The sequence below is a fragment of the Leopardus geoffroyi genome, chromosome B4 (assembly GCF_018350155.1).
Source record: "Leopardus geoffroyi isolate Oge1 chromosome B4, O.geoffroyi_Oge1_pat1.0, whole genome shotgun sequence".
NCBI lineage: Eukaryota > Metazoa > Chordata > Mammalia > Carnivora > Felidae > Leopardus > Leopardus geoffroyi.
Window position 1 is genome coordinate 38,308,452 of NC_059341.1, and position 27,436 is coordinate 38,335,887.

General features: G+C 43.2%; 1 long non-coding RNA gene across 1 annotated transcript in view; it reads right to left on the reverse strand.

Moving 5' to 3' along the window:
- Nucleotides 1-8,799: 8,799 nt before the first annotated feature.
- Nucleotides 8,800-27,436, reverse strand: part of LOC123592164 — an 82,603-nt gene continuing 63,966 nt past the window's right edge. The window contains exons 2-3 of the long non-coding RNA XR_006709613.1: nucleotides 15,397-15,606; nucleotides 8,800-8,847 (exon numbers count right to left, since the gene is read on the reverse strand). This is a non-coding gene — a long non-coding RNA (uncharacterized LOC123592164). The remainder of the gene's footprint in view (nucleotides 8,848-15,396; nucleotides 15,607-27,436) is intronic.

Below are 27,436 nucleotides of genomic sequence, written 5' to 3' on the forward strand. Positions count from 1 at the left end.
TTTTTCTAAAAAGAAAACTCCTTATTAAAACAACAGTGTAACTATTAGGCTATGTCTTAATTATTACCTAGGGGTTACAATTCTTTTGAAAAGATATGATTAGGACAAAATTAAAATATGGCAGTGAGTATAAGTTATCCCACTCAAGTACTGTTTTCAATTACTCCTTATTCAAGCGTTGGCTTTCTTTACTCTTTTTATATTTTCACAGTGATTCCAGGATTTCCTCTGTAAAGCGATTTTGCCCGTGCAAGGCTTCCAGGAACCCAGACCAGCCATTGGCAGCTTGGGTGTAGGTACATCCCAAAGGAGGCAATCGCTGGGCAATTCTATTCTGCCTGTGTTGAGAGTTAGTCATGAGTAACCTCTCTATTCTCTTGTCTGCTTGTTCATCCATCCATCCATTTATCCATCCATGCAACTATTCATCCATTTCAGAATTATTTATTAGATGCCTACTTACAATGACCCTACTATGCCTACGTGCCACACGGTGTTCAACAAAAAGTTCATGTGGCTTGTCTAGTTTCTTGATTATGTGTTTTTCCCTCCAATAGAGTATAAGCCCCTAGAGCAGGGACAAGAAAGGGTCTTATTGCTCTTTCTGTGCCAAGGGCCTAACACAGAAGAAGGTATTCAGTCAATGCTTGTAGAATCATATTATCTATCCAATATTGTCTGCCTTCTCTTCTAGCCCTCCTAAACAGACACTTCTTTTCTGCTTTTACGTTTCATAGGTCATTTAAAAAAGCACAGAGAAACAATAATTTCACCAGAGTCTGAAAGAATGCTAAGAGGGAAAAATAAGCCAGGAAAGTGTCCATAGGAATAATCAGAGAGTGTCACCATCATGACTGTGGTAATGTGGACTGATTCATCCCAGCCCCTGAGCCAAGTCTGATTGCTTCATTATATGTGTAATCTTTATCACCCTCTGGCTGTCTCTTTTCTCTTTGGTATTCCACATATGGATCTGATGTCCCTCCTGCCTTATAGATGGGGAAACTGAACCCCAGAATGGCCTGGGGGCTTGAGCCATCTCCTGTGGGATGTCAGGAACTGGGATGTAGGGATAAAACTGTCATTTTTAGATTTTAATAGTTTCAGTCAAATCCAGACATCCTCACTATCATTTCTTATTTACTATTTATGAGCTCTTATTAAGTGCCAAGAACTTTATATGCATTATCCTTTCCCCCAAATCTTTCTTTTGATAAAATTTCAAACCCACAAAAAGTAGTAACAATGTACAATGAAACATCAAGTTTCAGTAATTGCTTTAATTCTTACACCTACTTTCTCATACCTAGTTTCACATTTTTGCCTTATCTCTTCCCTCCCTCCTTCCCTCCCTCTCTATTTTTGAATCATTTGAGTTACATGCAGACATTGTGACACTTCACTCCTAAATACTCCAGCGTACATCTCCTCAGAACAAGAGCTTTTTTCTACATTACTAAAATAAAATTACCGCACTGAGGAAATTTAATGTTAAAACAATTCCATTATCTATTATATAGTCATTATTCAAATTTTTCTGATTTTCCTAATAGTAATGCTCCCTTCCTCCTTCCCTTCTCTCCTTCCCTCCCTCTGTCCTTCCTTTCTTCCAAAACCTAAAAAAGGATTACATATTGCACTTATATTTCATACTTTGTTTTTCTCCTTTAATCTAGAAAACTTTCTCAGCCTTCCCCCCCCACCCCCCACACCTTTCATGCCATTGACAGTTTTGAAAAATCCAAGCTAGTTATTTTGCAAAATTTCCCTCAGTTTTGGGTTTGTTTGATGTTTCCTCATGGAAAGATTTGGGGTAAATATTGTTGGCAAAAATGGTTACATAAGTGATGCTGTGTGCTTCTCAGCAAGCCACATCAGGAGGCACAAAATGTCACTTTGTCTTGTCATTGGAGATGTTGTGATCACTTGGTTAAGATAGTGTTTACACGATTGCTATACAGTGGAAATACCATTTTCCTTTGTAATTCATAAGTGATCTGTAGGGTAATACTTCAAGGTTGTGTGAATATTCCCCATCCATCTTTCATCCAGTGGTTTAGTATTCATCAATGATAATTGTACATATCTTTTCAAACTCACATAATAACCCTGTGATAACTCTGTGAGGGAGATACTATTACCCATATTTTTACATTGAGGAAACTGAGTCTCAAAGATAAAGAAACATGGGGCACCTGGATGGCTCAGTCGGTTAAGCGACCAACTTCAGCTCAGGTCACAATCTCATGGTTTGTGGGTTCGAGCCCTGCATCGGGCCCTGTGCTGACAGCTCAGAGCCTGGAGCCTGTTTCGGATTCTGTGTGTCCCTCTTTCTGCCCCTCTGCTAGTTAGGCACACAGCTGGGCTTTCAACTTGGGTCTGTCTTGGCCTCTACTTTTACTACTTGCTACACCATACTGCCTGGAGGGAGAGATATCATCTTTTTTGCTCCAGGCAAGACAAGAAAAAGTGACATTTAAGATCACATAAAACACAATTTGTTTCAACTTGAGTCTCTTCCTTCTTATTCCCTAAGCACTTTTTTTTTCTTGCCAAAGTCTGATGCCTCTGAAATCACCTTTTGCTATTACCTGAAATGTGGTGAATAAATTATGTTTTTGTCCAACGGTCCCTGGACTATGGAGTTCTGCTTTGGTTGATTGCAACGTGTCTAGGACCTTGAATGCTGGCCAGCACCTCACTGTGATGGATTCAATTACATATGGCAGTGGTCCATTCAGTTGTGAGAAAGACCCCCGCAGAAATCTATAGAGATGATTACAGTGAACTTCTCTCTGGGATGTTTCATAAAGGGGGTTTTGTGGGGTCCTGGAAATAGAGGTGAGGAATAAATTTTTCTATCAGCTCCAAGTTTGCCAGTTAAGAATTGGAGTCAAAAATTGTAACATATTCAAACTAGAAGAGATCATCTAGCCCAATTCCCTTCTTCCTTTATAGGTGAAGAAACGGAGCCCTGGAATGAAGAGTAGGCTGCCCAAGGTCATAGCTAGCAACCCACAGATCAGGGCTGGAGTGAGGGACTCCATGCATAGTAAGTTACAACGTGCTAAAGTTATGCTCTTGCCTCACCCTTGGCCTGGGGCCACCGAACCAACCAGCTTGCCCAGCCCTTGGTCTTTTTCTGCTGCCCTTTGCCATCAGTTCCCTTCTTGGATTTGTTCTTTGGAAGACATTTGCTCATTCTTTCCTTCCTTCCTTGGCTTGTCTATTCCTAACTAAGGTTTATCATCCACTTGCTGTGTGCCAGATCCCTGGGCACAGGAGTACAAAGCAAAAAGAAACAGTGTCAGCCTCAAAGGAGGTCACAGTTTAGGTACGGGGGAAATACAACCCAACATGCTATTACGCACTGGGTACTAGAGTAACACTGCTCATCTGCTGCTCTTGGGACCCAGAAAAAGGAAGGATGCCTTGAAGTGGTGTGGGCACGGGGGTGGGGGGGGTGGGGGGGTGGAGGGGGTGGGGGGTGGTGGCTGGGGGGGTGGGTTGCTGGGGAAGGTAAGGACCTCCAGGGGAAAGGGAAGAAAGTGTCGGAAGGAATGGAAGGGCAGGGCAGAGCTTGGTAGTTGTGTGATTCTGGAAGGCACCCAGAAACACACCCTATCACAGACTCCGTCGTAACTGCGTGGCTGGGGTGGTGGCAACTGCCGCTGGCCAGCAGTCGGAAACCTGCTGCTGGTCATTGACTTGGCTCCGCTTAAGAGTTTAAATTTTTTTTTTTTTTTTTTTTTTTGAGACAGAGAGAGACAAAGCATGAACGGGGGAGGGTCAGAGAGAGGGAGACACAGAATCTGAAACAGGCTCCAGGCTCTGAGTGGTCAGCACAGAGCCCGACGCGGGGCTTGAACTCACAGACCGCCAGATCATGAACCAGGCCGAAGTCGGCTGCTTAACCGACTGAGCCACCCAGGCGCCCCTCCGCTTAAGGGTTTAGACAACAGCTCAGGTCAGAGTCCTCCGTGGCTGCATAGTGTCCTCAGGCCATTTGTGTCGTAGGCATGGGGGAGGGAGCTGGAGGAGGGAGGGGTGAGGCCGCAGAGCAGCAGGGACACAATGGCCCCGAGGGCGCTAATTGCAGCCCCAGCTGCGACAGGCCCTGTGATCTTCTGCTTGCTGCTCAGTACACTGCATAATGGACGGTAGTTACGGAATCTCAACCAAGCCCAAGTCTCATTCTGCACAAGGGAACAATCACATCACAAGCTGGAAGGAATGAATTTGCTGTGCTGATTAGACCAAGGCCTACGTAGGCAGGGAAAAGTTCTGCCTGCTTTTTTCCTGCTCCAGCCACTGACCACATGCATAATTTGGGCCAATTAGGAAACAGCTGCATACCTATCAGTGAGTTGATGTAATGACTTTATACAGCATGGCCTTGGGCCGTGCTGGACCTCTCGGAGCCCTTCTTCCCCTAACAATAGTCAGCAGAAACAGTGACAATCACATGGCATTTTACTTTGTCAGGATGCTTTAAATTCTTTACGTGGGCTACCTATTTAATCCACGCAGTAACCCAAACAATTGCGTTGCTAAGGTTCCCATTTTGCACAGGGAGAAACCAAAGCTCAGAGAGGGTAGGTAACAGGCCCAAGGCCACACAGCTAATAGATAGTGCAACTAGGACTGAATCAGGCAGCGTGATTCCAAAGCCCATACCCATACCCACTCAGCCACATTATTTCTTAATTCCAGGAAGATGTGCTTCAGGCAGGAGTTCCAGTGCTTGTTATACTGTGCGATTATGTTGTTCATTCACTTTATTTGTTGTTCGTTAGCTGATAAGGTCCATGAAGGCAGGGAATGGCTGTTTTGTTCACCGCTGGGCCCTCAGAGCCTATACTGTCCTTGGCCCACTGGACAGGTCTAATATGTATTTGGGGCTGACTGACTAGCTATGGATCAGGTTACGGAGCCTATTTTATATTTTGCCGATTATACTAGAAAGAAAAGTCAGTGAAGACAGGCTTTTCTTTGGATCTCGGTTTCTCAGGGTATGAGTTCTCTGGGCTCCGTGGAGAGGCCTCTGGCGAGATTTAGCAGAGCTGTTCCTTTCTTTGCTCTTGCTCTCATTTCCTGTAGCACCCACTCATGCTTTGATTTATATATTCAATAGGTATTTAATACACATCTTTATGACATGCCAGATACTGTCCCAGGCAGAGCAGTGAATAAGACAGATAAAACCTCCACCTCATGTGGAGCTTACAATCCAATGGAGCAGACAAACGATAAGCAAGCAATAAAGAAGTCACATAACAGCATATGCACAATGGAATAGATGCTCAGGAAGGAGAATACAATGTGTCAGGAAGAGAGGGAGAATTTTAGATAGGTGGCCAGTAAAAGCCTCACTGAGAAGGTGATATTTGACAAAATACCAGAAGGAAGGAAGGAGGGAAGGAAGGAAGGAAGGGAGGGAGGGAGGGAGGAAGGAAGGAGGCAAGGCCTACAAATACTGAAGGAAGGAGGTTTCCAGGCAGCAAGAGCAAATGTCCTGGGGAAAAATCTTGCTGGATGTTAGAGGAATGATGGAGAGGTCAGAGGTTAAAGGGATATGAGTGAGAGGAAAGTGATGGGAGATAGCTCAAGAAACAACCACAGGCAGGCTGTGTAAGGTTGTCTAGGTCTAAGTGATGACCCTGGCCTTTATTCTGAGTGATGTGGGAGACCACTGGAGGATTTTGGCAGACAAAGGACATATCTGAATTGCCTGTTGTTCCTTAATGTTACCCATATGTGTATCTATCTTCCTCTCTCTATCCCAAGGTTGGGGCCGTGTATATGTTCCCAACGCGGAGCACAGTCCCTGGTATATGGCAGATGTTTCAATGCCTTGCTATCAAATAAATAAGCACACAAAAACATAAAACAGAATGAAACAACCTAAATCAGGGTGCAAATAGAGGCCCAGGAGAAGGACTGATACATTTAAACTTGAGGAAAGAGGGATGCTTTATGTGGAAGGTAGCTTTTCATCTAGGCCTGGAAGAATGGGAGGCTTTTCCTAGGTTGAGAGAAAGGAAAAAGTATATCAGACTGAGCAAGGGACAGGAGCAAAGGTTTGGAGGCATAAGCATGCTGGGCAAATTGAGAAAGTAGGTAAATGTTTCTGGAGCACAGGGTGAGAGGAGGCTCACAGCAGGATGGGAGGCCAGAATTATAGACTTGGGCCAGATCCTGGAATGATTGCATGTCCAGCTAACAAGCTTGGATTTTGGGCTGCAGGCAATGGGAGCCATGGCAGGATTTTACAAGTGTGTGTGTCCATCTTGGAGGGTGGGATTCAGCCCATTAGATTTTGGCTGTTAACTCAGCCATGGTTTATAGCCAAAGCAGGCAGCAGGCCATGCCAAGAATGGTGTTGGGGCAGACAGTGCCATGATGTCATGCTATAGATTGTGCAGGCTATATGTGTAGAAATACTGTCATGTGCAGAAGGAAGGAGTCCATCTGTGTGTCCCCCTGTCATTGAGCAATGAAAAATGTAGTGGTTTACTCAGGAATGTTCCATAGGTGCCTGTGTCCAGTTCAGTACCAGCTCTGATTTCATTATGCTGCTCATCCATGCTGCCTGCCCTTATGTAAGATCGATCAGCTACGAGGCTCCTGGGGTTATTTAATTTCTTCCCCTGTGCGGGAGGACGCTGTTGGAGTCTACCTGACCTGCTCTGCCCAGTGCATGGTGCGTTGCTCCAAAGCTATCTAGTTCCGAAGCCAGGGGTCAGTCATGACGATTTAGGCATTTCTTCTAGAAGGAGGAGCTGCGGCTTCTACTTCTCACCCAGGAGGGGCATGCAAAGGCACCATCTGATAGGTCAGGCATTGAATTATTCCAGCCTCCAACTATTGTGGCAGAGGTGCTGCTGCTGGTGGGGAAATGGCCTTCTGGGAAGCCCTTTTATTTTTATTTTTTGATTAAGAAAAACTTTTTAATGTTTATTTTTGGGAAAGAGCATGAGTGTTGGAGGGGCAGAGAGAGGGAGACACAGAATCTGAAGCAAGCTCCAGGCTCTCAGCTGTCAACACAGAGCTGAATATGGGGCTCGAACTCACAAACTGTGAGATCATGACCCGAGCAGAAGTCGGATGCTTAACCAACTGAGCCACCCAGGCACCCCTGGGAAGCTCTTTTAAAATGGAGACAGAAGTCCAGTGGAGTTGAGAGTTGTCAGCCATTCCTTTGAGGGAATGGGTTTGTTCACTCCAACTAACCTTTTTGCCCCAACTAAGTTTCTCCAGGTTAACTGCAAAGGTTCCTTGCTCCCCACATAGGGTTCCCATCAGTAACCATCCCTGCACAGCATACTTAGGTATCTGGAACCCACAAAACACAGGAGCAGAAGAGCACATAGTTTTCAAGGTTGGGAATGGCGGAGCTGGGGCAGGGGCAGGAATGGTGTGGCACAGAGAAATCCAGTATCAAACTTTCAGGGAATTTGGGGGTGGGGGTGGAGGGAGAGACTTCTACCAGTAATTCTCAGTTTCCTTTCCACTGCACTGAGTGAAAGAAAAGCAGTCGTCCTCTGGTGAGAAATAGCTGGTTTGCCACAGTGGAAGGGAGCTGGGCCCCAGGGACTTCATGAACTTGCCATGTGCAGAAAACCATATGACAAGCAGAATTCTGTGTGGAATGACACACTTGGATGAGTCCAATCAGCGTCCAGGTCGTCAACTGTAGCCTCCTTCACAGTGCCGTTAGGAATAACCACTCTCTCACTCTCTCAGGGTCCCCTGGTAGTCCAGCCTCATTGTGTACAGCTGGCCTTTCCTTATTAGCTCCTTCCAGGCAACCAGTAGAACTCTCATCATGGATTCAGACTATGAAAATTAGTTTCGAAGAGGCACATGCACCCCAGTGTTTATAGCAGCATTATCAACAATAGCCAAAGTATGGAAAGAGCCCAAAAATCCATTGATGGATGAATGGATAAAGAAGATGTGGTAAATATATATAATGGAGTATTCCTTGGCAATCATAACAAATGAAATCTTGCCATTTGCAATTACGTGGATGGAACTGGAGGGTATTATGCTAAGTGAAATTAGTCAGAGAAAGACAAAAATTATATGACTCCACTCCTATGAGGACTTTAAGACACAAAACAGATGAACATAAGGGTAGGGAAGCAAAAATAATATAAAAAACAGGGAGGAGGACAAAAACATATTTAAATGTGGAGAACAGAGCATTACTGGAGGGGTTGTGGGAGGGGGGATGGGCTAAATGGGTAAAGAGCATTAAGGAATCTACTCCTGAAATTATTGTTGCACTATATGCTAACTAACTTGGATGTAAGTTTAAAAAGAAATTAAATAATAAAAAAAAAGAAAATTAGCTAAAAGTGTTTGGTAATGGATACAGCCAAATGTGGGCATGTGAGTTGGATTGAGAATGGGTCTCTGACTATTCTCCACTCTCAGAAAGAAAGCATTGTTTTGATTTCTATTCTTCTGTAAGGGTTAATGGATGACTGTCAAGATCCATGATAGGCTTTTAAAACGCTTGTAACCTTTGACCTAAGAATCTGACATCTAGGAATGTCTCCAAAGAAATTATAGATACCATAAATATTTAAAATAAGAATATTTATTATCACAGTACTATTTATAGTAGTAAAAAACATTGAAAATTGATATTTCAGGGGCATCTGGGTGGCTCAGTCAGTTAAGTGTCTAATTCTCGGTTTCTGCTCAAGTCATGATCTCACAGTTTGGTTCGTGGCATCAAGCCCCACGTTGGGCTCTGTGCTGACAGCGTGGGGCCTTGCTTGGGATTCTCTCTCTCCTTCTCTCTGTGCCCCTCCCCTTCTCGTGCTTTCTCTCTGTCTGAAAATGAATGAACGTTAAAAAATAAAACTAATAAAAATTGCTATTTCAGAATATTTGCTGGCATAACATATTTCCAATTTTTAAAACTTTCAGAAATTATGAAATATTTGATACAGAAAATTAGAGCAAATAAAACAAATATCTATATACACTCCAGCCACATTTAACAAATGTTGACATTTTGCCATATTTACTTAAGAACGTTTTAAGAAATAAAAGGTTACAGATATAGCTGAAGCCTCTTAGACTCCTCCCTTCATTACTTCCCCAGAGGTGACTCTTTTTCTGAAATTGGTACATACCTTCTCATCCAGAAATTATTACTTTACTATATATATCTCCATAAAAATATAAAGCCTATGTTTTATAATTTATAAAAATTGCAATATCCTGTAATGTGCAATTTCACGCACCACAATTGTTAAGATTTACCCATTTTGATGAAATAGATGAGATGGTTTTTTATTGCTCTAGGTAGTGTTCCAACTACACAAATATATTTACTCAACTGTTTTCATTGAGTTATACCAGTTCCAAGAGTTATCTCTAAGCGAACATACCCATCTAATTAGCCCCCAGGTCAAGAAATAGCATTGCCTGTACCCCAGAAACTCTCCATGCCCACTTCCAACAACTATGAGCTTTTTTTCCCCTTCCAAAGTAGCCACTCTCATATTTCTAATAACATCACCTGGCCTGTTTTTGAACATTATATAAAAGGAAGCATGGTGTTCTACATTTGCCAATCAGTTCATTTGTTAATCATGTGGTTTGGATCTTCTCTTTTCTTACTGATGTTTTGGGTCTGTTATTAGCTATTGAGAGAGATGTATCAAACTCACTCTGAGTGTGGATTTTTTTGTATCTCCTTTTAATTCTGTCAAATTTTGCCTTAAATATTTTAAAGCTATGTTATTGCATGCATATGGCTTTAGAATTGTGGTAAGTGGTGAATTGACTCCTTTCTAATTAAATAAATCTTTACCTGGTAATGTTTTTGCTGTAAAGTCTACTTTCTCTGCTATTAGAATAGCTATCCTACCTTTCATCTGCTTAGTGCTTGCATATCTTTTCCACTCTTTTATTTACTTCCTTTCTGTGTATTCATATTTAAAGAGTACTTCTCGTAAGCTGTAGATAGGTGGCTTTTAAAAATCCATTTTTACATCTTTAGTACCTTTGTATTTGCATTAACTATTTATATTTAGTAATCTGCCCATTTACATGTAAGGCAATTACTGAGATACTTGGGTTCTTATCTACCATTTGCTATATTTGCTGTCTATTTGACCTGTTTTATATTCCTTTTTCTCTCCTTGTATACTATCTTTTTGAGTAAGTAAATATTTAAAAAAATTTTTTTTTTAATGTTTATTTATTTCTGAGACAGAGAGAGACAGAGCATGAGTGGGGGAGGGGCAGAGAGAGAGGGACACAGAATCTGAAGCAGGCTCCAGGCTCTGAGCTGCCAGCACAGAGCCCGATGCAGGGCTCGAACTCACAGACTGCAAGATCATGACCTGAGCCGAAGTTGGAAGCTCAACCGACTGAGCCACCCAGGCGCCCCTTGAGTAAGTAAATATCGAGTATTTCATTTCCCCCCCTCTATTAACTTGGTGGTTATACATTCTTTTACTGTTCTTGTAGTAATTAGGCTAGAAATGTATATCCTTGACTTACAGTCTGACAGAAACTATTATTTTCACCGCATCCCTAATAATGCTAGACCTTAGAGTATTTTATCTTTATTCACTTTCCTCCTTTTATGTCATTGTCTTCATGCATTTCAATTCTACATCTATGTTAAACTCCATAATATGTTAATATTATTTTGTTTCATAAAGTCAACACTCATTTATGTTTTCCTACATTTTTACCTTTTCTGTTATTCTTCTTTCCTTCATACATTTCTGTATTTTCATCTGGGATCATCTTTCTTTTGCTTGAATAAATTCCTTTTAGATTTCTTTTAAGGCAGGCCCAATGGTAATGAATTCTCCATTTTTATTTGTTGAAAAATGTCTTTATGTTGCTGTCGTTTTTGAGAACTAGTTTTGGTGTGTGTAGATCTCTGGGTTGGCAGTTAATTTCATTTAGCACTTGGAGGATAACGTTCCATTGTCTTGTGGCTTCCATCATCTCTGTGGGAAGTCAGATATAGATCTTATTGTTGCTCCTTTGAAGGTAACGTGTCTGATGCTTTTAAGATTTTTCCCTCTTTTGTTTTCAGCAGTTTTCCTGCAGTGCACCTAGGAATGATTTTACTTATGGGATTCAAATATGTTCTTGAACCTGTGAGTTGATATCCTTTATCAGTTCTTGGCCATTATCTTTTCAAAAACAATTTCTTCTTCTTTTTTTTCTTCACGGGACTATGTTTTCATGTATGTTAACTCTTCTGACCATAGCTCCGAGTGGTTTATCCTCTTTTGTACATTTTCCATTTAAAAATTTATCTTTTTTTGGATTTTTTCTATTGATGTGTCTTTATGTTCATAATCTCAACCTCCTCTAAATTGCTGTTAAAAAGTCCATTGAGTTCTTCATGTCAGATACTGCGTTCATAATTTCAAATATTGTATTTTTTAGTTCTAGAATTTCTATTTGATTCTATTAAAACAATAGATTCTAGTTCTTAGGTGAAATTCTTTATCCTTTCATTTATTTTCCCCATTCTCCCTTCAGTTTCCTTAAAGGCACTCATCATATTTATTTTATGGTTTTTGTTGGTTAACTCCAGTATCTGGGTAACTGTAGGTCTGTTTCTCTCATTTGTTTTATTCATGATTTTTGGTGCTATGGTCCTACTTCTTGGCATGCTTTATAATTTTTTATTGAACTCTGGACTGTTACATGTAACACTGTTTAGAGACCCCAGAAGCTGTTACCAACATTAGGAAGAGTTTGCCCTTTCCTCTCTTAGGAAAAGGCAGAGTGGGAGCTGGTCCACCCAGAGACTAGACTGAGTCACCAGTCAAGGCTGTTGCTGTGGTTTGGTAAGGCTCTGTTTGCCCCTGGTTTGCCTTTGGCCCTGGGGCTTAGACCTCCAAGGTTTCCAATTGAGTCTCCAGAATGTTCACTGGGGCCCTTTTTCCCAAACTCTAATCTTTGTCTCTAGCTCCATAAAACTGCCTGAAATTCTCTGCCAGGAAGTTTAACCTTTTGCCTTGTGCAGTTATAGAATTTGGCAAATGTATTGTGGCAAAAAATCAGACATATTTTTAGGGTCCTCAGGTCTCCAGTTTTTGTCACTTAAACTCCATGAGACTTCTGAATCAGTGACCTGCAACCTGGGAAAAATATTCTCAGCTTTTTCCTGTCCACAGAGTTGACAAAGACCCCTGGAGAAGCAGCACCTGCAGGTCAGCCACTTCCCTCCCTGGAGTCATATCCTGTGTAGTTCTTACTGGCCCACAGGCTCTATGATGCCTTTAAACAAGATGTTTGCATTTTATCTGCTTTTCTAATTGCACTCTGTGGGGCATCGGTCTGCCACAGCTTTCCATCCTACCTGGTAGTGAAAGTCCTCCAGGCCCCATTACCATATACATGTTTCTGAACGCTACACATTTTGTTTTGAAAAATTATAGAGATAATTTGAGGTTCTGGGTGTTGTTATCTTCCTCCAGAGGGGATATGGGCTTGCTGCTGGCTGTTAGTTCATCTGGGAGTAAGTCACTTTGATTCCCTCAAGAACTGATATGATTCAAAGCTGGGCTTCCGTCTTCATCATCAGAGCGTAGCCCTTTGGGGTCCTCTCTGAATTCCTGGGGTGTTTACCAAGCTCTTTCCTTCCTAGTGGACTTGGACTCCATTCTGGTTATACTGATCCCACAAGACTGCCGAAAGCTCATTCGTTTAACTGCCTCTCTGTCACTGCTTTTGCTTACAGACTAGCTATTGTATTGAGGGGGTAAAGAGGCCCCAAATTCTGGGCTCCTTTCTCTTGATTTCTTTTCTCTTTCAGATGACTGCAGACAAAATTCCTCTGCCTTGATCATCATTCACAAGCCTTCAGAGTTTGTTATATGCTTCCAGCTTTTCTAGTTCCCAGTGGGAGAGTTGGTCCAAGCCCAACCCCATCAATCAGTAATGGAAATGGAACTCTCAACGAGATATATATATTTTAAGTGGAAAAGAAAAGCAATTTTCAAAACAGTATGTGCTGTATGGTGCTACCTTCGTTAAAAATAAAAGTATGTGATTAGGTATATATGTAGAAAGACAGAGGGATATAGGTCAAGTCATTAATGATAGTTCTCTCCAGATGACTGGTTTATAGATGATTTCGTATTGTCTCTATGCTTTTCTGTATGTTCCAAATTTTCTATGATAAATGAACTCTTCCATATTTAAAAAAATTGCTATTTTAGAAAAAAGCAATGGCCAGAAAGCAGTAGGCAGAGGAAGGAGAACATTAGAGGAAAAAATGACACCCCAGAATCATGGAGGAAGGAATGTGGGGCCCCAGAGAAATTGCAAGATAGCATTTCAAAGCTGAGAAGAACTTAGCTCATCTTATTTAAACCCCTCTTGTACAGGTGAGGAAACCGAGGCCCATGAGACAGCATGGCCTGCCATCTAGTTGGAGACAGCAATGGTCAGGCAGCTGGGTCTGCCTGAGAGGCACAAGCTCTTTCCAGAGGACCTTGTCAAATAAACATGGGCTGCTGAAGTGATAGATGGCTCTCCCTGCTGGCCGGGACCACAGACTGAAAGGAAGTCAGCCTGGCTCAGCTGGACCTCCTCAGGCAGAGGAATCACCAGGGCTGTTGGTGGGAGGCTCTGTTACCTTTCCCCTGGCTTTGGTTTTGTTGGGGAGTGGTTAGCTTCACAGTGGATGGCCCTGTCTACAAGACACATTTCTGAGCTTTGTATTCAGAAGCTTCCTGGGTCTACCCAGATCTCCCTGCCCCACATACTTTTCTGACCTCTTGTACACCTTCTCTAGACTCCCTTGGCCCTATTCTGGCCATCCCATGCTGCGTAGTGGACTTATTGTCCTCAAATATGTTTGTGTCCTTGCTCACATGGCCCCCTACTAAGAGCCTCTTTCCCATTTCCCCTCTCTTACCCTCATTCCACTTGCCCTTCCAGGTTTAGCTCCCATCATGAACTTTTGCAGCTAGTGGAGCCTGTTCCTCTCATTTGGAAAGGATTCTGTAGCATTTCTTTTGATAATTGTCAGGTCTCCTTATTGAGACTGTTTCTGGAAGTTTCTGGAAGGTGGGGACCTATTCTCCAAATCCTGGCATCCTCCCTGGCTCAAAAGGCAGGGTCTTGTATGAGGTGGGCACTCTGTAAATACTCGTGGAACAAGGGGTGAACAGTTTGAAAGAAATGTGTTTGTGAGAGGCTTGGGAAACTCTAGAAGGAACTGACAAAGAATTTTGATGAGCAGCCAGGAAAGGGGCAGGCAGTACAGAGCTCATTATTGGAGCCTGGCAAAGGCTTTCTGCTGGCTTTTCTTTCTTCCCTTGATTCTGGTGTCGGCTTCAGAAAGACATGAGCGGACCCAGAGTCGGGAGGGAACAAATATTGAAAGGAGAAAAACGAGTTGTACTGTTTGAGGTAAAGATGATTTAAAGAGGAAGCAATGTAATAGGGATGCAGGTCTGGAGAGGTGGGGAGACCACCTGTAAAGGCATGTGCTCCTGCAGTTTGAACACATTTTCTCAGGGGTGGGGTGGGCTGGCCTCATGAACAAAGAACTGGAATATGAGTTTGGGCAGAGAACAAACAGAATGTGAGTTTTGGTGTCAAATAATAATGATAAGCCAATGTGTTTGGGAGTTTGGGAGAGGGATACTTCCAGTTCTTTTGCAGAGGGAACCTTCCGAGGGAACTATTATATTGATCTGAAGCCAGAGTATCTCAGGTTTTTGATGGCTTACATTAGGCACTGGAGCAGAGGCGTGTAATTGAATGGGGAGTCTAGGAGATTTACAAACCAAAGACGTCTGAATGAGGGACCTGAAGTTCATAAATTTTGGGGTCTCTTCTTTGGAGCACAGAGTTTTTTTGGGGGAGAGGGTTTGTAGTCTATCTATCATATTAGAACTAGCTGATGTAACAATCAAATGTCAGACTGTAGCACAGGAAAGAAGTGAGAGGGGGAATCTTGTTTTCACCTTGCCTGGGGGATTTGGACAGATGCTCAGAGGCTACGCTCAAAGGAGTTAACTTTCAGAAAACTAGTCATGCAACATAAACTAATTCAATAAATTGTTGGGGATGTAGAAGAGCATTCAGTTTTCATGGTGTTTGCAAACAAATGAGGTCCCTGTGGGTTTTGGAAGTGGCTTTTCAAGGGTACCCAAAGGGTTCCATTTTGGTGATATGTTTGGGGAGGGTGAGGGAAGAGGCACTAGGGCAGGATGAACTTTACTTATGATAGAAGTAGCATAATCTAAAAGGGGCTAATTTGATCCCAATTCAAATAATCCCAGCCACAGGGCTTGAATTTCACCATAAGGCATGCACTCCATTCCGTCGCCCCCACTTTACTTGAGTGAGGCTTACAGAATCCCTTTCCCATCACTTTACCTGGAAAGAGGAAAGGTAGGAACAGAAGATAAAAATTCCACCCACATGACTTCTTTTGCCTCAAGAGCAACCTTGGGTGTGGTTTGTTTTCAGAGAGGCCTCATTTGTAGCTGCCTGCCTGGTCTCAAATCCCAACTCTGCAGTTTACAGCTTACTAGCTGGGGGACTTGGGTCCAGTTAGTTGTCTTCTCTGTGCTCCGATTTCCCCACCTGTAAAATGAAAATAAGAATAGTGTCTACTTCACAGGGTTGTTGTGAGGCTTAGAGGAGCTGAAGCATGTAAGACACTTACAGCAGTTCCTGGAGCCCAGTGAGTGCTTGGCAAATGTTTCTATCATTATTCTCATCAGCTCTCAGAATGGTGGCACCTGCTGGTCTAAGGGACTTGCCCATCTTGCTCCCAGCCAGGTGTGAAGGTGCCCATGGCTGAGGCTGTGAGAGGAGGTCAATGGTCCTCAGTTCTCCAATTCTCAATTGCAAAATGTCTTTGAAACATCCCTTGGCCCTTATAATGGAAAATTACTATGGGAACATGGGGTAAGGAGGCAGAACAGGGAAGGAAAATCAAGCAAGACAATAGGTTATAGGATAAGGGAAACTGGACTAGGTAATTTTAAAAGAAGTTTCCTTGGAACAAAAGCTTGCACATCAAATTTGGTCATCAGTTAATCAGGGGGTTGTTGAACTTCTACCTGTCTTCATGGCTCGTCCTATAACCCTGTGGTTAAGATCTTGGCAGTGCTGGATGTTATAGAGGCAGTGTTGCTTTAAAAAGGTGGCACAAACTGAGTGTGGCTAAGGCAAATGCTTCTGACAGTGCAAACCTTGGTTCTGTTGTTCCTTGATGAGCAGCTGGTCCAAGTGAACAAATAGGATGGGCTGCAACTCCAGGCTGGTCCAGTGCCACTGATGATGATACCAGCACTCTAGCCAGTGACCAGCACAGCTTGGAATGTCTGCTGAAATTGGCATCCTGTGGAGACCTTCCCTAGATCCTGTGGCTTCAAGCTCACAGCATGCATGTATGTGTGTAGTAGGTGTGGGGGAAGGTACTGTAATTGTCAAGTTTGAATATAACTCCCTTGCCCCTCCCTTCACTGGGTCCTAACTTCCCCTTCCCTCTCCTGCCCATGCTCCTTTTTGTTTAGATGCCCTGCTGGTTTCTCTTTTTGGAGGTGGCTGGTGCAGACCCAGTGAAGCAGTGTCTCAGGTGGCTTTTGTCTTCTCCAGGGGAAGGGTGGGTGGGGCTGGGCTCTTTGCTTGAAGAGGAAAAAGATGAGGGTGTGCTGGGGAAACAGGTGATACAGAAATGGTGAAGTGGTATGGAAGATGGAGGAGTTAAATGTTAAGGGGTGGGTAGAAAATGTACCAAGATATTTTGAGGACTAAATTTGTTCTGGAAGTTAAATGCATAGAATGTGATGAATCAGAACAAGAGCCACTTAAGACTTGTAAAGCCGTTGGGTTGCCCAGGCAATACGCAGACGTTTTGTGGATGATTTGTTATTAGCAGTAAACATTTACATAGCACTTCACCTCCTCAAATATTCACCCATAAACCCTGGAGTGTTAGTGATGGCCAGGAAACCAAGACCCAGGGAGGACAAGTGATTTGCTCAAGGTCACAAAACTAGTTTGCTGCAGAGCTGACAGAAGATCCCAGGTCTCCATGCATCATGCTGCTACTTGCAAGGGACTTTCACTTTGCTTGGTTTATTTGCCTTTGAACACCTGGTGAGGGGTATCAAAGCTGATTGGTCACAGCCTTCAGGTACAGAACTAGAGAGGTGGGAAGGGGCGTGATCCGCACTGACCAACCAAGAGGCTATACTTGGCCTTTTAGCTTCAAAACCTCCTGCCTGGGTCCTCAATGCCTGGAGCCTCATGTCATGCATTTGCCTGCTCATCCACCAGTGTCCTCTCTCTTGGAGAATGGCCCCACTGACCACCCAGTTGCCTGAGCAATTTGGGTTTTCTCTTTTGCTTGCTGTCACCCACACTGTGTTTAATCAATCACCAAGACCTTTTGATTCCATGTGCTTAATATTTTTTGAATCTCCCCATTTCTTTCCATCCCCATTCTGGCCACCTGTCTACCATATTGGCCTACTAATTAGCTCCCTGCACACCCACTTTTTTTATTCTTTCATATCCATTCCCCTACTTTCCAAAACTTTTCCAGGTCTCTCTCCTGCTGAAAACCCTGCCAAGGCTCCCAACAGCCTCAGGATAAAGCCCAGAAACCTTAATACAAAACCCCTGCTATCTCTCAATCTCTCTAGACTCATCCACTGCTCTGCCTTACATTCTACCCCAAGTTCCAGGATGAACTTGTGTTCCCTGAGCTCATCCTGCTGTGGATATTTTGGCAAGAGGGCCATAAGGAGACAAAGATCATAGAAATGAGTAGGGGGAGAGAGAGGAAGCCTTAGAACCTGGGTCTGGGCTGTACTGAACCATTTGCCCTCATTGAAGCACTGCCTTTGTATGGGATATTCTCAACCTACAGAGCATTGCTGTCAGACTCAAAGGTGGGTAGGATCTATCAAAGCAAGATTGCAAACTCAAAGCCTTCTCTCTCCAGACAGTATATCTTCATTGGTGAGCAAGGCACAATCACCCTAAGAGGCTTGACGTTTCTTACTAAGTGACAATGAGCTAGCCACTTAAAGTCATGAGGCTGTGAGTCTTGGTTTCCTCATTTGTGAAGTGGGGATGACAGCTGTCCTACAGTGTAGATGTCTTTTTTCTTTGGCTATACAGCATATGAACTACCTTCTTGTTTTGGGAAATCCTCTACTGTGTGAGCCTCTGTGCAAGAGAAGGTATGCCCTTACTGGGAAACTAAAAAAGCCATATACTCTGACCAGCCCCTGACAACAAGAGAGAGATGCTCCTGTCCAGGTATTTGTACCTTGAGAATAATGTGAATACTGTGGCACAGCTGAGAATCATTCCAGTAGAGGCGGTGGAGTAACAATGACACTAACCATGGAGGTGGCCTTGGAGGGTCCAGACGGGACTCTCCTTGCAACTCACTTTTATCCTCTGTCTTTTAGTCAATGCTGGCAGCTGCCTGATCTCCTCTCAGTGAATTCCATTCATGTTCACTAGGCCAATTAATTTCTGGTGATGGAACCGTGGCTTCACTCAAAACCTCACCTACTTCACAGCATGGCCAGGATAAAGCAGGACTGTGGTTGGGACTTCAGAGCAGGTAGAGTTTGTCTTAGTTGTGGGGGGAGGTGGTGGAGGGTCTAGGTCTGGGATAATAGGGCCTACTGCACCCATGCTTTAAAAACAGGTTGACAATTTGACAATAAATTTCATATTTTAAAAAAAAGGTTGAAGTTACAATGGTCAAAACCATATTAAATACCAGGCATATCATTGTGGGGATGAGATATTGTGAATAAGCTTTGTAAAGGACAAGGAACATCTAAGACATTCTCCTCATCTTACCAGTAGAGAGCCCTCCCACTCCTCCTCCATGATGTCTTAAATTTAACTTAAAAACATAATTGTTCAAGAAAGATGGAGAAAGGCATAGGTCCATTTCGATAGACTGTTAGCACGGAGGAGCAGACATTTATTTTCTGCAACCAGTCTCGCAGGATGTAGAGTCCAGTTTTGGCAGCCTGTGGTGTCATTTTCTCTGGTTGGAAAGACACCCTTGCAAACTGTGGCTCTAGGCTTCTTTTGGCCATGGAAACCTTAGAAGCTGCCTGCTAACGTCTGGGCTTCACTTGAGGGGACACCCCTCCTCCTCAATTACTTGATCTCCAACCCTCCCCACCCTGCCCAGAGAGGATCCCTGAGCTCACATCTGTTCGATCCACTCCTCGGTTCTCAGAAAGCAGGAGCCAGGGCAGCAGGAGGCCAGGCTCTAGGCAATCTTTCATGTTAACTGGTCTGAGCTGGATGTGAAAGGTGTGGCAGTTTCATACCCCCATTGCCCAAAAGCTGCTGTTTCCTCTACTTTGGAAAACATTCCAAAGCACAAGAGCCTGAAACAAGCACCTAGGGACAGAAAGGATGTGCTATTGGGTCCTCACTCATGGGACCCATCCCCCCTTTAACTGCCATCTCTGCAAAGGAGGCACTTGGAAGGCACCGTACTTAATTATAGCGTTTAATTTTTTCCCCCCCGAGGTTGAAAGAGCAAGTTGTCAGGCAGGCTTATGTGAAAGCAGAGCCATTACCGTCACAAAGAACTAAGTGCAATAACCAAGCGGACCCAGACCAAAGCTGCTGCAGAGAGGAGTTTGCACACTCTCTCTCTGCCTCTGCAGGCAAATACCACCAATTGCTAGCCTGCTGTTGGGGTGGTTGCTTGCTCAGGGCAATGTGCTGTCCGTCCTTTGTGCTTTCTCTGCCAGTTCCAAGAGTCTTCAGGGGCTTTAGGGGCCAAGGGCTAGGTGAGGCTATGAGGAGCCGCGGTCTGAGCTGTGGCTCTGGAGTTATGGAGCAGCACACAGCCAGCACTCCCTTTAGCTCCTGGGGTCATGGTTTCCTCACCTGTAAAATAAGGGAGGGAGGCTCAATGATTGCCAAGCTCATTTCTAACTAGCTTTTCTTTGGTGGCTCTGTATTTCCCCCAAGCCTCTGAGGTGTCAGAAGCTGGGCTGAGAGGTTCAGGGGTTAGGGCCACAATCATTCTCTTGCTGATCATCCATTACAATGGGCAAAAGCTGCTGTCCCTTATGGATCAGTGGACAAATGTCCCACTGCCTCAAGGGGAATGCCTCCCTGGAATTGCATGGGTTTGTCTTGGTAAGAAACAAGGAAAGCTGGAGGAACAGGTCCCTGGTTGTCCTACCTGGAAATTAACTGGCCACCTACTATTATCTCAAACCAGAGTGATGGGAGGATCGGGGCAAAGTCACACTGACCATGGATCCCAGACACCAGACCATCAAAATGCAAAGCAGCAAAGGAAGGCAATTTGATGGCTTAAAAAAAGAAATACAGCAGAAATAAAAACTCTAGAAGCTGTTCCAAAAATATGTCATTTTAACCAAATAAGTTTGTTTGATTGAATTTAAAGGAAGTTAATATGAAAGTTCATATGTTTCCTTCCAAGCAAAAAGCAAGATGATATAAAGCATGTTGTTGGTGCCAGACAGACAGTAGATGTGAAGGGGGAGGGAAGTCATGGCCATATTTGCCTGAGATCTGGTAGCTCACCTTTCAAATTCATCCATCCTCTCAAACTGCATTAATCACCTCCACCCCCCACCCCCACCATCCTTGTTACCTTTATGTAGGTTGAGAAAAAGCTAAAGAAAAAGCATTGCTTTTGTTGACCATTCAACACCTGTTGGAGTGAATCAGACCATGGACTTGCAGGGAAATGTGTGCCTGTTGAGATTTTCCAGTTCAGTCACCTCTTGTGGATGCTTGTACTTCACTGTCTACCATCCCTGCCAAAGGGCAATGAGCTGAAGTCTGTTGCCCTCCACTTCTGCAAGCAGCACCTTTCACCTTGGCCAGACAATCCTTCTTTGCAGAGAACAGGAATCTGCTACCCGGTCACATTTCTCTAAAGTCATGGAAAACAAATATTTCTCTGCAATGACACCTTCATCCATCCACTTGCTCCAGAAGTCACGCTGATTCTTCTTGTCTCATCTGGACATCAGGTTGTGTAATGCTCCTTGTAGGAGCCTCTAAAATCCATGTCTACCTCACCATCCCCACGTTGGTGCAGATTTTTCCCATCTCTCACCAGGACCATGACAGTAGCCTTCCTCTCCCTGGGTTCTGGCCTTCACTGGTACCAGTGGTCCTTGGGCAAAATTGTGGTGGAGAGAGCATGGGTTTTGGAATCAGACAGAGACCTGTGTTTAAATCTGGGTGTTGCCACTTAGCTGGGTAGCCTCAGCCAAGTTAGTTTTTCTGTGCCTTATTTATGAATCTCTAAAATGAAAATAATATTGATTTCAGATTATTCTTACGGAGTTTGAATGGGATAACATTTTTTAAAATGCCCACTAGGAAGTCATAAGTAATTACCCAATAAACATTAAGTCCCTTTCCCTTACCCCCCCCCCCCCTTTTGAAATTTGTCAAGTGACTTGGTTTTAAGTCATTTCATTGCACTGGTTGACATTATCTAAACTTTTCCAGTTTTGCACAAAGAACTAACCATGGTATAATATACACGAGGCAGGATAGCACATTCATTCATCCTTCCACCCATCCACCTAATATTTCCAGAGCAATTACTAGGACTCAGGCACTGTAATACACATGGAAAAACACAGAAACAAAAGACAAGGAGTTTATAGCCTCGTGGGGCAGACAATCTAACATAACATCAGAAGTACTGGAAAGTGGTAAGTCCAGATGGTGTCCTGGAGCATGAGGGAAGAGCTCCTAGCCAGGAACAAGGGTGGTGCAGGGAAAGTGTCCTAGAAGTGGGGCTGTCTGGCTTTTGAGGGATGAAATGAGTCAGAGAGACTTGAGGCCTTTAAGAATACCCAGTTCTGCAAGGCCTTGTGTGCCAAGGAATTTAGATTTGATTTTAAAACCAGTGGGTGGCCTTAAACAGAGGACTGACATAGATTTTTGTTCTAGAAATATCTCTTTGCCTGCATGTCAGAGAATGGGTTGGGAGAATGTAAGACTGGACACAGAGGGACAAGTTGGGAAGTCACAGCAATTGTTCAGCTTGACAAGGATGGGGTTCTGATCAAAGCAGTGACAGAGGGCAGGGAGAGAGGGGCCGATGTCAGAGAGGGCATGAAGGTGGAATTGCTAGCTCTTGGTGACCATTTAAATGTGGGGCTTATGGAAGAGCAAAGACTCAGAAAATCTCCAGAAGGCAGAGGCTTCTGAATCTGGGTGGCAAATGATGTCATGGTGAGCCACTTTAGAGGTCAGGATCAAAGAATAGAGAGGGGTAAAGCTGAGTTTGGGATTTGGGGAACACATCTATTTAATGGTTGGCAGGGGAGAGCAGACTGGGGAGGATTAAAAACCACCAGTGAGTGGTGTCCCAGAGATCAAGGAAAGGTCAAGCTTTAAGAAGTAGAGGTACATAGTATCAAAGGCTGCAGCAAGATTAGGGCTGAAATATGTTAAATGATCATAGTCAAGGTCACCAATGATATTGGCAAGAACCATTTCCCTGGGCACTCTGAGCCAACAGTCATGTAGTAAATAGGGGTGAGCGAGTGGGGAAATTTGCAGTCTACTTTATCAAGAAGCTTGTTTCTTGGGAGAAAGTGAGGTATGAGGCCGCACACAGGGGAGCTCACTGCGGTGGGGGCAGAGGCAGGAGGCTCGAGTATATCGATGTTCTTGGGGAGGAACCAGAAGAAATTAGAGTGAGCAGTAGGTTGCTGGCTGGCAGCAATGAGGAGGGGTAGAGAATGCTCGTGGCAGGTTGTGTGAGCATTAAAGGAGAAGGAATTTTTATATAAGGTCAGAGGAGTCAGGAATGGGCTGTAGAGTTTAAAGAATGCAGAAGCTTCCTTCACAGGCTGTGGGGTAGCTGTCCCTAGCATGGGTCCCAAGGTATGTGCCATCCTCTAGGTTACAGAGAAGTCTCCCAATTGAAGCAGGAGGCCCAAGTTGAAGGGGCCTTTGGACAAAGGCCTAATATAGCTGAGATGATGGTGGTAGCAGAGGTGGCAGGGATGTTTGTGGTAGGCCCCACTACCAGGTTAGGTTCCTGTTTTTCCTTTGGTTTCACTTTCCATCTTGAAGTAAGCAAAAGACAACCCATCATCACTCCAGTTTGTTGAGATGCTTTTGGACTGTGATTCTATCATCCAACATATTGGCTGACCTCAGAGTAAGACCTGCTCTCATGGACCTTACCATCTTGGTGCAGAATCTTATTGGTGCAAAATGGAAAGACTTTGAAGTAACCATTCAAACCAATGTACGGTGCAGCCCAGGGGAAAGATGGAAATAAGGTCAGAATGCAGAGGAAGTGACATACATCTGTACCTAATCCTAAGAAAATGGGGAACACTTGAGATTCCTGAAAGACCTGGTGGAGGGAGGAAGAAAGGGTTGGAGAGAGGGAAACTGCTCAGGGGGTTGAGGGGCTGGGAGTGGGGTGAGAAAGGCTCTTCTGACAAAAGGTCTGCAGGGCTCAGGGCCTACTGGGCCTTCCATTCTAGGCTCTAGATTGCTCATATGATTCTAATTCATTTCTAATTCCAGGAAAGAATTCTTGTTTTTCATTTTGTTTTGTTTAAAGTGATGCAGCCATGAAGTAAGACTGTGAAAGCATGGAAATGGATCAGAAATAGAGCAGGGACACTGAATCAGCAGATGGAAAGAAACCATTCCACTCCCAGAAGAAATGGTCAAGCAGGACAGATGCTGGCTCCCTGTCCAAAACCAACCTGGAGATGCTGGAGAAGCCAGGGGGAGGTGAGTGGCTCCAAGAAATTCTGGGGAGACATTAGAAACTTAGATGTCAGTTGGGGGAGAAGTTGGAAAGGATGGTTAGAAAGGAGGTAGGTCAGACGCCACTGATAGGAGGGAAGGAGACTTTTCAGATGAGTCACATTATCTCCCGATTGTTGTCCTGGTTGGATCATTGCCTTCTGCTTTGCCATGAGGTGTGAAAATGGCACACCCCACCCTGTGCCAGCCAGAAGAGGGAGACTACCATTAAGAAAGAGATACACCAGATTTAGGCTGGTGTGAAGGTAAAAGATAAAGGTGGTTGTTAAATCCCTCCTGAGAGTAGCCTTCTCCCCTCCTCAGCCATAGAGGGGAGTGGGCTAGGCAATCAGCCAAGGGAAGAATCAACTCTTGGAAAATGCTCAGCTGGGAGATTCCTTTAGGAGAAGGGTCTCCTGGCTGGGTTGGGAAGGAGCAATCTGAGTCCAGACTGTCCTGCTGGAAGCTCTGAGCCTTGAGGCAAGGCTTTCCTCCCTCCAGTGTACTAGGAGAAACACAAACTAGAACCCATGATCCCACTTCTTCCCTGAGTTTATATCACTTGCCTAAATAGTTAGTTGATAGTCTTAAGGAAATATTAACTTCCAGGGAAAATTATCAGATGTCCAAAGAGAGTAATCACTAGAGCAAAATGTTTAACACACTGAATACACTATGCTGGAGTGAGAGAAATTAGTACAGCAAGTGAACACAAATTTAAAATAAACATTATATCTTCAAGGAAATATAAGAGGATGTTGTAAGCCTGAAGTAGAAACAAGCAGTTAGGAGGAACTGGACAATGGACAATTTATTTCGAATGCTGGACAATATAGGCACAAATGTAAAAATTAATGAATCACCATAAGACATATCAATGGTGAAAATTAAGAATATCAAAACTTTCAGAGAGAAAAAAAACCTTTAAAAAATGAGAATCAAATTGACATCCATCCTCTCTATAGGAGCACTAGTTTCAAGACGAAGACAGAATAATATTTTCAAAGTATTGAAAGGAACTTAGAATATAGAGGTCAAGCCATAGCAATTAATACTGTAACAATAGAAGATGCCAACATGGTTGGGTAGATGCAGAGAGACTGTTCTCTGACCATAGTGCCATGAAATTGAAAAATTACTAGTAAAGATGTAGCTTAAAAAAACTCCCATCTATCTGGAAATAATTCCTATTTTTTTTTTTTTTTAAATTTTTTTTTTTCAACGTTTATTTATTTTTGGGACAGAGAGAGACAGAGCATGAACGGGGGAGGGGCAGAGAGAGGGAGGGAGACACAGAATCGGAAACAGGCTCCAGGCTCTGAGCCATCAGCCCAGAGCCCGACGCGGGGCTCGAACTCACGGACCGCGAGATCGTGACCTGGCTGAAGTCGGACGCTTAACCGACTGCGCCACCCAGGCGCCCCAATAATTCCTATTTAAAGATGAATCCAGGGGCGCCTGGGTGGCGCAGTCGGTTAAGCGTCCGACTTCAGCCAGGTCACGATCTCGCTGTCTGTGAGTTCGAGCCCCGCATCAGGCTCTGGGCTGATGGCTCGGAGCCTGGAGCCTGTTTCCGATTCTGTGTCTCCCTCCCTCTCTCTGCCCCTCCCCCATTCATGCTCTGTCTCTCTCTGTCCCAAAAATAAATAAACGTTGAAAAAAAAAATTTAAAAAAGATGAATCCATATAAAAAATACAAAATAGTGATGAACAATAATGAAAACACTGTGACTTGAAATTTGAGAGACATAACTAAAGCAATACTTAGAGGAAAATGTGTAGCTTTAAAAAAAATACATTTATTACCCAAACCATAAAGACTGAAAACATATGAGGGGCGCCTGGGTGGCGCAGTCGGTTGAGCGTCCGACTTCAGCCAGGTCACGATCTCGCGGTCCGTGAGTTCGAGCCCCGCGTCGGGCTCTGGGCTGATGGCTCAGAGCCTGGAGCCTGTTTCCGATTCTGTGTCTCCCTCTCTCTCTGCCCCTCCCCCGTTCATGCTCTGTCTCTCTCTGTCCCAAAAAAATAAATAAACGTTGAAAAAAAATTAAAAAAAAAAAAATAAAAGACTGAAAACATATGAGTCAAGCATTCAATTCAGGTATTTAGAAAAGAAGCAACAGATTTGTACAAGATACAAATAATATAAAAAATAATAATGTTGAAATAGAGAACAGTAACAATAAAAATGATTAACAAATCTAAGGCTCATTCTCTGTAAAGCAAATCTCTGGCAAAAATAACTAAAAATAAATGACATGTAAACAAAATGAAGGCTTAGAAAGGGAAAATAACTGCCTAAGCAATGGATTAAAATATCAAAAAGAATATTGTGAATTAGAAAGCCAAAATTTAGAAAACCTAAATGAATTGGGGCACCTGGGTGGCTCAGTTGGTTAAGCATCTGACTGGCTCACGTCATGATCTCACTCTCTTGAGTTCGAGCCCTGCATCAGGCTCTGTGCTGCCAGCTCAGAGACTAGAGCCTGCTTCAGATTCTGTGTCTCCCTCTCTCTCTGTGCTTCCCCTGTTCATACTCTCTCTCTCTCTCTTAAAAATAAATAAACATTAAAAAACAAACAATTAAAAAAACCTAAATGACTTGGATGTTTTGTGAATTATACACACACACACACAACATATATATATATATATATATATATATATATATATACACACACACATATATATGCATACACACATACATATGTATATGCTTACATTTACATAAGAAATGCCAAATTTGAAATACAGCCACCGAAGAATTGCAAAGTTAATTGAAACCATCCCTATTACCCACAAGAAAAGAATACACAGTTTTATAGACAAAGAACCAAGAATCTCTCTTATACAAGTTGTTTCAGAAAATTGAAAAAGGGAAAACTCCATCCGATTTACTTTTATGATGCTAGTATATACCCTTGGCTTTGAGGTCAGGTAAGTACAATAAAATTAAAGAAAGTTATGGTCCTATGTCATTTGGATTCCCTAATTAAACATTAACTCACTCAATCCAACAGTGTATTAAAAATGATAATGGACAAGTACATTTATTCCAAAAATGCAAAGATGACTAAAACTCATAAAGGCCCTCAAAGTAAATGGCCATAAAACTAGAAGTAGAAATTGTTTGATAAAGGCTATCTACCAAGAATTTATGGCAGACATATATATTAACAGAGAAACTTAATTATTTGGAAATATGGAACAAGACAAGATGCTTACAAAAACATTGTTACCATTCAGTTTACTACTGGAGATCCTGGCCAATGTGACAACACATGAAAAATGAATAAAAAGAATAAAGATAGAGAGGGACAAAAAGTCATTTGCAGATGTTCTGATAAATTACCTGGGAAACTCAAAAGAATCAAGAGACAAACCATGAGAACTAATAATAGATGTCAGCAGAGTTGTTGGATATGAGGCCAACTTCTAAAAATCAATAGTGTCTTTTTATAACCAACTGGAATACTGGATAGGAAAAGATATTTTCAGAGGCAACAAAAATTGTGAAGTACCTAGGAAAGTGTCTAACAAAGAATGTATAAGACCTTTGAGGACAAAAATTTTAAATTTTGTTAAAGATCATTATAAGACTTAGGTAACTCTAGAGGTATACCGTGTTCATGAC